The 12354-nt window shown below is 40.5% G+C and overlaps 1 long non-coding RNA gene across 1 annotated transcript in view; it reads left to right on the plus strand.

Annotated features, from left to right (window-relative positions):
• LOC140687468 (uncharacterized) overlaps positions 1 to 9977 on the plus strand; it is a 158041-nt gene extending 148064 nt beyond the window's left edge. Inside the window, exon 3 of the long non-coding RNA XR_012061852.1 lies at positions 9905 to 9977. This is a non-coding gene — a long non-coding RNA (uncharacterized lncRNA). The remainder of the gene's footprint in view (positions 1 to 9904) is intronic.
• Positions 9978 to 12354: the final 2377 nt, after the last annotated feature.

Genomic DNA, 12354 nt, shown 5'->3' on the forward strand with positions numbered 1-12354 from the left:
CTAAAAATATATATGGTGCAGCATTATTAATAATAATTTAATTTTTAGAGTCAAAGTGTCTGGTATATACTGTTAGGTATAGTATGGACTCACAGTAGAATATTGTACATACATTTACAAGAAAGTTATGGAAGGATATTTAATAATACGAGAAATACTCATGGTACATTATTAAGTGAACAAAGCAAATTGAGAGCAATAGTTCCACAGTACGCCATTTACATGTGAGGGTCTTCATTATCTGAGATTTCTTTATCTGAACCCTGTGATTCAGGAGAAAATAAAAGTTGTTGTAATATAAAAGTGTATTGATTAATAAACTACTTCAAAAAGTAGTTCTTGTTTAAATATCCCTCCCTGCTCAACACCAGTGTCCATCACAGTAGTGTCCCAGTTGGGACAGTTCTTTTAAAAAGTAAAAGTAGATTAATTTAGAGAGAGGTATTTGGAGTTGGGGGCTGGTGGTTAAAGTAAAGGCAGATACACACTCTGTGGACAGAGTGTGGGTGATCTCAGAAGGCAAGAGAGAGAGTGACCCAAAGTTAAATTTTTTATTTTATGAATATTTGAAAATGACCAGAAAAGGGTTCAAATCTGTTTTTTTGGTAATTGTAAACAATTAAAAAAAAGTTTCTACTTCTCACCAGTTTCAGTCCCAGAACAAGATTCTCCATACATTGTGTCTTTCATGATGTGTGTGGTTTTTGATGGACACACTGATAAGGGTCCCTCCTGGGCCTGGCTCATTTATGGGCCAGAACAAGGTATATAGAAAGCCAGTGGTACAAGCCTTGCATCATGATGAGGGCTCAGGTCTTCTGAGTCATGCTGGACCTCCCTTTCCTCATCCCTCCAGGGAAGTGGTGTAATGTGAGAGGGAAGAGCCAGACTCTGGAGTCAGACTTCAAATTCTTATCATCCCGATGCCCTCGGGTTGTTAGCTGTTGTCTTCAGTCATCGATAAAATGGGGTTAAAAATATTTGGCTGTTTTGTAGGATGGTTGTGAGTTTTCAACAAGATAGACTATGGCAGGTGCTTAGAACAGGACTAGGCACATTCTAGGCTCCAACTGTATGTTAGTCCCCTTCTCCACTCCCTCCCCCAGCCCCACCAAACCTTTGTCAACATCCCCACCACCACCAGCAGCAGTATCTCGTCAACGATGGTAAGTGATAATGCCAGCTTTCAAAATGGACCCTTCTGAGTGATTTGCACTGTTTGATGTGTTTTTTTAAATTACATTTAAGCTATCAGGTGTATCACAATCTCTGATAATCTAATGGCATTTGCAGTATCATAATACCTTCACTGTGCAACATTTAGCATTCAGTGACCATCACCACTCAACAGTAAAAATGATAATATTTTAATTTTACCTGCTACGTCATTTTATTTCCATCTCTCTGGATAAGAACCCTGATTTTAGACGTTTAATTTTTTAAAGAATTTGAGAATAGACCCATCAGGATATATGGATTGAAGGTCATAAATTAGTCCATATCAAAAATTTTATTTTCCATCTCTGATCCTGCACAATCTTACATGTCTGCTCTCCAAAATTAAGGGAAATTGATGCATATATTACATTATTAAGGCAGAAGTTGCCTACCCAATCAATAACTCAACCTTTTTGTTTCTTACTAAGACAAGTCATTATTTTGGTGATGAAAACAACATGCCCATCCAAAGGTCTACATTTCCTATCATCCCCTGAAGACAGGGCTTGTTGTTTGACAAGTTCAGCCAGTGAGATGTGAATGGAAATTTCTTGGTGGGATTTCCTGGGAAGCACCTAAAGAGCTCAACTCACAAGCACTCTTTTGCCCTTTGTTCTTTTTCCTGGCTGGAATGTGAACATAATGGCTGGAACAGCAGCAGCCATATGGCTATCATGAGGCAAACTTAAGAATAAAGCCACCCACTAGGAACAGCAAAACCAAAAATAGAAAGAAACCAAGGCATTAGAGTTCCATAAAATCCCTAGATTGTGATGGGTTATACTAACATATTTTCTTTCATAACAAAAATCTTTTCCTTATGCTTATAACCAGCAATTAATAAATTTGTATTAAAAACTTACTACCTGTGAAGAACTGTGATAAACATCGTGAGAAATGCAGTTTTCAGATTGCTTGTAAACTGGTAAGATGTTTACAGTCCAGTGTATAGTTTCATTATGTTACTATATCTGCAGCCAAAGCCTGAATATTGCAAAGAAGTTATAAAGGACCTAGCCAGATTTCCCGTAGGGTACTAAGGCTATGTATTATTTGCACTTAACATTTGATAAGAATCAAGCCTAAAATTTGCTTCTACAGGACACCATGGTTTCTAAAAGTCCTTCCCTTACTCCCAAAATGCTATTTTCAGATGAAAGGAAAATACTTTAGATGATTATCTCCCAACTAGTCATTTCCTATGGAATAAATGACTATAGATAGGAAATGTGATTGTGAACCATAGAAGTCTAAGAAAAGACCATATTCTCAAAAAAAGTTATTTATCCAAAAGTCAACAACATAAAATGTGTTTTTCTACATATTTTGTGGGCTTTTCTCAGCTCATCATGATGCCCTTCAGTTTCTATGGTGTTTTAGCTTCCACAAGGAGCCTGAGTTCTTGTGGGCATAGTTTGTCAAGGGAATGTTTGTGAAAACAGACCATCTCCAGGGAATTCACTGCAAAGTTCACAAGGGTTACCTTTAAAGCTGAAGGAATCCCTTCCATACTGTATTTGCAAAAAAAATATTAAGATATAATATTGTTCACAAATCACTGAATTTCTACAAATAAACATGGGCTGAGGAAGATTTGAGGATTGTTATTTTTTGTTGCAGTCCTGCCTTGAGACATTAAATGACTATAGACTTTTGCTTCTTTAATATCCTGATACATAAGCATAACATTCATTCATTCATTCGTTCATTCAACAAAATAGCTAGGTTCCAGGCACTCTTCTTGTTGCAAGAGGTATAGCAGTTAACAAGATAGAACTCACATCCTAATGAAGGGAGAAAAACAAAAGTTAAATTCCCAAGTTAGCAAAAAATGATAATTGCAGGAAGTTCTATGAAAACAAAGGGAGTAAAGGAAGAGATTAATTGGTAGAGACAAATCTTGATAGAGTGATGAGAGTCTTTCCACAGGAGTATATTTCAGTGCAGATCCAAATGATGAGCAGTAGTGAGCTATGCAAAGATCCCTTGTGAAAGCATTTCTGGTAGCAGTAATAGCAAGTGAAAATACCCAAACGTTGGAATGAACTTGAATTGTTCAAGGAACACAATGAAAAATAGAGAGATTGATGAATTGGTACACGGAGATCAAAAGATGGGGGGTCCTACTCTGAGGTGGGATTTGGTGTGTGATTCTATTCTATTGGAGAGGTTGGGGGCAGGAATTTGTAAGATGATTTCTGATTTCTAAAGTGTTATTCTGGCTATTATGTAGAAGACAGATTGAAATGAGGCAAGAGTACAAGCAAGGCAACTGATTTGGGGACTGCTACCATCATCTTGCGGAGAGACGGTGGTGGTTTGGTCTTGGGGGAAGCCATGAAGATTATTTGCTTACAGTGTATTAGATGTTGCATTCACCCTTCAAGAATATTAAAACTAACAACATTTTGAAAAAGTATTATTTTTTTTTTCAGGTGAGAAAATTGGAGCTCAGAAAAGTTAAGAAAGTTGCACATAGTCACATATGTGCTGTTGGATTCTGTTTGCTAATATTTTGTTGAGGATTTTTGCATCTATATTCATCTGTGATATTGGCCTGTAATTTTCTTTTTTGGTTGTGTCTCTGTCTGGTTTTGGTATCAGGATGATGATGGCTTCATAGAATGAGTTTGGGAGTACTCCCTTCTTTTCAGTCTTTTGGAAGAGTTTGAGAAGGACTGGTATGAGTTCTTCTTTGTATGTTTGGTAGAATTCCCCAGTGAAGCCATCTGGTCCTGGACTTTTGTTTGTAGGGAGGTTCTTTATTGCTAATTCTTTTTCATTTCTAGTGATTGGTCTGTTCAAGTGATCTATTTCTTCTTGATTCAGTCTTGGTAGACTGTATGTTTCCAAAAACCTGTCCATTTCTTCTGGGTTGTCCAATTTGTTTCCATATAGTTGTTCACAGTATTCTCTTATGATTTTTTGTATTTCTGTGGTACTGGTTGTAACACATAGTCATATAGTTGGTAAATGGCAGACTCTACACAGAGTTGGTAAAATTTCAAAGACTGTGCTCTTAAGTGCTATAGTATCATGACTTCAAAGAAAGTCGCTGTAGATTTTCATGGGAGTTAAGGCTGAGAGTAGTCTGAGGATGTGGGGAAACCTGACTTTTATCTCAAGCAACATTTTGCTCCATAGGTCTGTTGACAACTGTGAAGGCTCTGAGATTTTATCCTACTTGCAAGTGAAGTTTCATTCATGCTGGCAGCAGACATAAGGTTCTTGGGTCAGAGACGAAGGACTTTATTATATAAAGCACAGCAAGCAGCATGAGCTTATGTTTGGCTTGGCTCCCACTGCCCTCCAAGTCCCAAGGGAGGTGGGGAAAGGGGTAGCTGCCACTGCAGAGGGACCCAAGTGGGTCTGCATTACAACTGAGGAGCACTGAGCTTGGGGAATCCGCTGCCCTGGCAGTGAGCTGTAAGCAAGTCTGCTCATCATCTGGAAGAGATGTTTCCTTATCCCTCAAGGTTGCTTGCTGTTAGCAGAGCCCTGAAGAGCGCCCTGGGCCTCACACTCTAGGCACTCCCACTGAGAATATGCAGGAGGGCTTCAGGCCCCGTGACTGCTGCCCACCCTCCTGCCCCACCCGGCCTACAGCTTACCACAGTGGGGGCAGAACCATGTGTGTAAACGCCGCTTCCTTGGGGTCATGGATTTGTCCCACATTTACCCCTCACTCTGTTCTATAAAGGTCAGACAGATGTATAAGAAATCAGAGTATTGGGGTAAGGATTTTGAATGCTTTTTGGCTGCAAGTAAGGGAATGTTTGCTTTTCAGGATCTTAAAGGAATGTTACATTTTCTCACATAAAATGAAGTTCTGGCAAAAGGTGATTTGCTGGTGACGGTTCAGGGGCTCAAGAATATCAGAGCCCCAGGTCAGCATCCCTGCAAGTCTCTAAACTTTCCACTTACAGACGTGATGGACTTGACTCTGAGCATGGCGTCCTTGCCCAGTGATTTCCAAAGCAAGGAGGAGGGGTGCAGAGTATTGCTTTTCCAATGCCATCTTCCTGTCAGGGCTGAAAACTCACTTTTTCAGAGCCCCCAGGGAACTTCTGATCAGCGCTCATTGGCCTCACCTGTGTCACATGACTAGTTGGGTCACATGATCACTCCTAGACCACTCTTTCCTGGGGGATCTCTGCCAGACATTTGAATAAAATTGAGGTTCTGTGACTAAGGGGAAGAGGAGTTTTTAGCCTTTGGGTTGGCATACTTGTACACCAGTTACTCTCTGGCATTTAGACAAGGGCACCGGGCAAGAAGGTTGCATGGCATCCCATAATCACTGACACAAGTAGTGGCTTTGTAGGTGACCTCCCAGGGGTGACGGCAAGGAGGGACCCTGCCGTTCACGCCAGCCTGCTTTGGCGGTGGCTACAGAGCCTGCTAATTAATTTGGCAAAGAACTCCACTTCAGTGAACTTTAAATAAAGAACACAAAAGGGGACAAATGGGAATTATTCTGTAATCTGGCTCGAGCGCTGCATTCTCCTGAGTCACTGAATAGAGCCAGGGGAAGGTCTTCTGGGCATAGCTGTCAACTGGCCGAAGGCAGAAAGGAGCGGAGAGAGAGCTGTTTGTATGCCTGGAACCTGTCACAAAAATCCCAAACAAGCAAAATGAATGCCACGTTTCTCAGTGGGTAACGCGACCCAGGATCCAGCACAGTCTGTTTGCTCGCAGGTTTAGTCAGCGTTATTTCCCTGCCTTTAATAATATTCACCATATTGACAGTAATTTGCAGGGTTTTAAGTTCTGCATATGTTCCCACTGAAATAATCCTTCTTTTTTGCTTCCCTGAGACCTTGCTGAAAAAATGCCTGAGCTCAGCAAAAGTAATAAATAAATAAAAATGTTCAAGTTGTGCATTAATCAGAAGAATGTCTTTGGAAATTCTTCCAGGCTTTGGCACATGAAGTTCTGCACCCATTGAAATGACAACAGCAGCACGAGGAGATTTATTGCTGTGAATTGGAGTCATGATCATGGGATATTTTTTCATTGAGAATTATTTTACACTATTAGGTCTGTAATATATTATTTAAAAGTTTAAAAAAACTTGTCTTTTTTCTTTTTTACTTGAAAAACAGCACATTTATCACACAAAGGGTTTATTATTGTAATTTATGAGAGGTCCTAAGTGTTCTCGAACTGTGAATGTGTTTTATATGGCCAGTTCTGTGTGTGTGTGTGTGTATGTGTGTGTGTGTGTGTGTATTTGTATATAGGAAATCTTAAAGTGACATCAAGGAGGGATTCTGTAGACCGCTGGTTCAAATAGTGACCTAAATAATAATATATTTCCAACAAGATAATTATCATTGTAGATCTAGGGAGCCTGGTGGGTCAGAGTATGGTTCTAAAGTCAGACCCTGGGGTTTCGGTTTCACACCCTGTCATCTGACCTTGGGAAAATTACGTAATTTCTCTGAGCCTCGGTTTCTTCATCTATCGAGTTAATAATTGCAAACACAAGAGTACTATTAACAGCAATAATAATAGTGATAATGATGGTGAGGATGCTAGCTAATGGTTACTGGGTCAGAGACTGTTCTAAGTACCTCTGATGTACTCACTCATTTGCTATTATTAATATTAATAATTAAAGAGGCTTGTGAGGATAAGACGCAGTGTTATGTGCCTAACACTACTTCATATGCTGTAAATATTTTAAAACGTGTATTAGCACCAAAATGATATTAAGTAATTGGTCAAGTGAGTCAAAATGGAACAGACCAGTAGCGCATCTCGACGTGGCCAAAGAGCTCCAGGCTGTGTTAGTTTTCATTTTAATTAAATTTTAGAGACAGTGCCAAGATGTTCTGGGCAGAGGAGTTTCAAAACGTATCCTACCCTACCAGAATTCACAAAACACACGACAGCAAAGGACCCCTTGTCTAGATTCTTTTGAACTACAGCCTGAAAGATTTCCACGTGTTTGTGTGTAGATCTGGATATTTCTGTCTTGAACCTCAAGAGTTCAAATATTTGGACGACGGACTTTTTCAAGAACCTTTGGGGAGGACAAGTACACCACCTGCTGCGATTCCAGACCGGCTCACCGTCACCCGGCTGGTGTTTCCCTTTTCCAGGTCTGACTCACAGCACCGCTGAGCAACATCCAAGGACACCCAGCACTCACCGCAGGAAAGCTTCCGATCGGCTTTCTGTGCCTCCCGGTTTCGGCAAGAGCTGTCAAACCCTCTCCTGTTTGGCTTTTTAATAATGATTACAGAATCCTGGCTACCACTGTTCATTCATTCATCCATTTACTCATCCTTTCTCCAAAGGGCACACAGAGACACTTATGAAGAATGTGAATCAGACCACAAACCCTCTTAAATGTTGAAAACATTCAGCAGTTTCTCATGCATCTGGAAGAAAAGCTCGTCCCCTCACCCTAGCCCATAAGATCTGGTTGATCCCCACCTTGCCTGGCTCTGTATCATTTTGCATCCCTAGTCCCTGTCTCTTGGCTTCAGCCATCCTGTCTTACCGCCTTTCACTGAAGGAGCCAAACTGAGACAGCTTCAGGGTCTTTACTCTGCCTGGCATGCTCTTCTCTGCCTTGTCCGTGACCAGCTCGGTACGCTTCCATCCAACCCAGGCTTTTCTTATCAACGCTACTTAAAGTAATTCTCCCTTCCCCAGTGCCTGGAACCAGGCCAAACACACAGTAGGTGCTAGTAGTTAATTAATTTAAATTACACGAAGGATGCTTCCAGTATGTGCTAATTACTCTCTTTTAAAGAAAATATTTAGGTGGATAATTAAACTCAAGGAGGACTCATGAGATTTTAGGTGATCTGTTGGAAGAAAGATGGTAATAATAACGGGTAACACTTAGCTTGGTGCACTCTAGTTTAAACAGCTACGGGAACCGGGCAGGTAAACAGCGCATGAAGTCAACCCAACGTGAAAGGAAAGAGACAGGGTGAGAGCTTAGTCCCAGCTCGAGAGACATGCCCCACCTAAGATAATTCAAATTCAATTAAAAAAATAAAAACAAATAAAAACTGTAGCCTTTGCCACTGAATCAGCTGACTAATTTCCAACCTTTGTTGCCAAATGCTGTCTTGTACATTCTATGCGTGTTCTTTCATTTAACATGACTACAGCCTCGTTAAGGAGGTCCAGTTCCTGACATCATTTGTACAGCCAAGCCCTCGGTATCTGCGGGTTCTACATCTGCGGATTCCACCAACTGGACTGAAAATATTCAAAAGAAAAAATAATTCCAGAAAGCTCCAAAAAGCAAAATTTGAATTGTCCCCCACTGAAAAATATTTGCATAACATTTACATTGTATTAGGTTTATAAGGAATCTAGAGATGATTTAAAGGACAGAGGAAGATGCATGTAGAATGTATGCAAATACTATGCCATTGTGTATAAGGGACTTGAGCATCCCTGGATTTGGGTATCTACGGGGTCCTGGAACCAATCAATCCCCTGAAGATACTGAGAGACGACTGTATATGTGGTACTTGAGGTGTCTAGAGCCCGGCAGACTCTGTAAAAGCCATGATGGTAAATATTTTAGGCTTGGTGAGCTGTGTGCTTTCTGTTGCAACTGCTCAGCTCTGCCATTGAGGCTCAGAAGGAACCACAGCCATTTCATGAACAAACAGGCATGGCAGTGTTCCAGTAAAACTTGTTTGTAAGAACACTCAGTGGGCTAGGTTCGCTGGCTATCGTTTGCCAACCTCTCTTACAGAGGGTAGGTAATTTGCTTGTATTTAAATAGCTAAGTGGCCACTAGGGTTTGCACTCAGGTTGTGCTGATTCCCGAATGCTACATTCTGAATACCACGTTTCCATACTGCCTCTTCTTCCTGCTGGTGTGTCCAGTAGGTCAGGGCCACCCGTTTTCAATAACTATAATGTGCAATTATTGGCTGTTTACGGCACTTCCAAGGGATCTGTGTATATCCCCAATGGTTCAATCCTTCCAGTGTTGATGGAAGAAACCACATTCAATGTCTGAAATAAAAAGTGTAATTGTTTTGCTTGTTAAGAAGGGAGAACTAATCTAGTTGAGTCTCGCTTTGAACAAGCAGAGAAAAGGCTGACCTTTTTACGGTTTAGAGAAGTGTGGACTTCAAGGACTGGTGGGCTTTCAGAAGCAGAGTTGAGGAGGACGGTTTGCCTCCAGTTCTCTGGGTCTGGGTAGTTGCCTGGGGCCGAGGATGCCCCGGGGAAGGGTGGTGCTGGGTGAGTTGTCAGCCTCGTTTGGGATGGATTAGATGTAGACTAGCAACCAGTGCCATCAGCATTTTTCTCTCTTGAATCTGCATACTGAGAACCTTTTCTGCTTACAGCAATGCAATAAGGGAGATATTCTTACACCTTCAACTTGATGTTTGAGGAAACAAAGATGCATAGAGTTTACATGACTTGCCTGGGATCTTAAGGCTGGTAAAAGGAAGAGCCAGGGTTGGTTTTTTTTTTTTTTTATTTTAAAGTTAGAGCCAGGATTTTAAAACTGAAAGTTTGAATCCATCTCTGTGCTTTTGACAGTGACCATCTTCTACCTCTCACGTCAAGTGTTGGCTTTTGGTGAGACTCACAAGTTGATCACTGACAGGCATTTAATTAATCCTGGTTTGAATTTATACAGTTTATTCATTTTAGCTCATCCTTTTATTGTCATCTCTGTTCCCTTTTTTAGGTAACAAACGGCCACTTGAAAAAGAGCATCCGCATAGCCAAATTCCTTGAGGTGAAGTGCAGTGCCGTTTAAGGTAATTGTTCCTAATATTTTAGCTTCTCAGCAAAAAGTCAGGCTTGCTTTGGCTGAAAGGTTAATAAGCAGAAGTCTTGACTTCACAGCACATCAGGGCAGATAAATGACTCCATGAACAATAATGCAAAATTATAGCCTCATTTAGCCCCACTGGCTTTGTTCTTGACTCTGAGACAAAACTTGCAAAAGGTTAAATGGAAAATTAAGGGAAAGACAAGTTTATCTCTCTGAAAATTCATGCTTCACCTTCTACAACTTTCAAAACACAGTGATCATGGCCAACGTGTTGGGCAGAACGAGGAGAATTATAACTAGAGAGTTACAGTTGTTTGCTACTTGACCGCAGACTGACCCAGGGGACAGAAGACTTGGACGCAGTCCTGTTGTCATCAGTAAATTAGATGCAAAGTCCTGAGATACAGGATGAGTCTGTCCATATGTATTAGTTTCCTGGGGCTGCTCTTACGAAGCACGACAAACTGAGTGGCTTAAAACAACAGAAATGTGTTGTCTCATAGTTCTGGAGACCAGAAGTCTGGAATCAAGTCACTGAAGACTGTAGGGGAGAAGCTGCCATTGCCTCTTCTAGCGTCTGGTGTTTGCCAGCGATCTTCAGCAGTTCTTGGCTTAGAGGTGCATCACTCTAATCTCCGCCTCTGCTGACACATAGCTTTCTTCCTCGTGGGTCTCTGTCTCTGAGTCTCTTCTCCTTTTCTTATAAAGCCACCAGTCGACTTGGATTAAGAGCCCAAGCTACTTTATTTGGAGTCATCTCCACTAATTACATCTACAATGATCTTATTTCCAAAAAGGTCACATTCCGAGGTACTGGGGGTTAGAAACTTCAGGATATCTCTTGGGGAGGGGGACACAGTTCACTCCATAACACCAGGTTTCATGGTCTCATTTGCTTTATGATGTTTTATGACCTTCTTCATGGGAGTGCTAAAGGGAGAATAATGAAATTCAGGTCCTTTGAGGAATAAGGAGATTCCATAATTATTAAACATATCCCTGCCAGATTAATCCAAAAGATGAGGACATATTAATGGGACAACCTTTATGAAATCTATAAATTTTTTTTATTGCACACCCAACCAACTTCCTTTTTACAGGAGCTAATCTCCCCATGACGTATTTTTACCAGAGTAATAAGTAACTTGAAAATAAGTGAGATATACGCAAAAGGATAATTTCTGACCTAGATACGATTCTGACGCAAGTTTCAGAAATTGCTTTCTTTATTTATAAACTGGACATTTCTTGAGAGAGAAACAGTTTCTCCCCAGAGATAACAAAAGGTGTGTTTCTTCTGATTGTCCTGGAAGAAAAGGAAATTTTCATCAACACAGACCATTCATATTTGGCTTTTTCACCGAGCTTGTAGAAGAGAATGTCAATTCAGACAGTAATTGTATGGAGGATGGAGGAAGAATTCTCAGGCTTCTCAAGAAGTTAAGTTCACATGAAATGGAAAAAAAAAGCTCCCATAATCTTTTCTGGGTTTTATGGCTCATTCACTCATTTATTCAACAAATACAGGGTCCACGAGATATCAGGCAGACGCTGGAGGTGCCATGATGTATAAGAGGTGGTCCCTGCCCACAGAGAACCCACAGCTGAGTGGAAAACACACGTAAAGGAATAGCCAAAATATGGTCAGTTCCACTGAAGAAGTATTTCCGAAATGCCGTGGATACAACTAATGCTGTTGAAAGAAATTAGGAAAGGTTTCCTTCAGGAAGAAACAGCAAAAGCAGGGAGTGTGATTGTGCAAAGGCTGAGGGGTATAGATTCCGTATCATTTCCTCTGTGTGGCTGGAGTGTAGAATGTGAGGTGTGTGTGGAGAGGGGGGCAGTGAGAGACGAGGTCTGAGAGAGAGGCTGGGGCCATACTGTGTTTTCTTTATATGCCATCCTGAAGAATTTGAACTCTATCATCATAGAGAATAACTTTCTCCTTAATACTATTTTTTCTTAATCTCATGTTATATGAAACTTCAAGTATAGAAAAGTAGACATATGAAGCTTAAAATCAATTTTAATCTCAACATCCAGAGGTAAGGTTTTGTGTGTGTGTGTTTTATGGATATCTTTTAAAAATAGATTCAATATAATGTGCTTATTTTAATTTTACTTTATTATAGTCTTAAAACAGATGTGATTTTTGTCTCCTTCTCTTTCTCTTTTTTCACTTAAGTTATATTGTGAACTTTGTCCTGAAAGGATTTTTTTCTAGATAGTGTTGTGATATATCTGCATTTTCAAAAGAAGTTTAACTCTGGGAGCAAGGAGAGGTCCTACACTCTAGGATAGCATCCAGGTGGTATGTTTCCAAAACGTGAACTCCTACTGTTCCCAGCTATAAAATTGAT

This window comes from Vicugna pacos, chromosome 19 (assembly GCF_048564905.1).
Source record: "Vicugna pacos chromosome 19, VicPac4, whole genome shotgun sequence".
NCBI lineage: Eukaryota > Metazoa > Chordata > Mammalia > Artiodactyla > Camelidae > Vicugna > Vicugna pacos.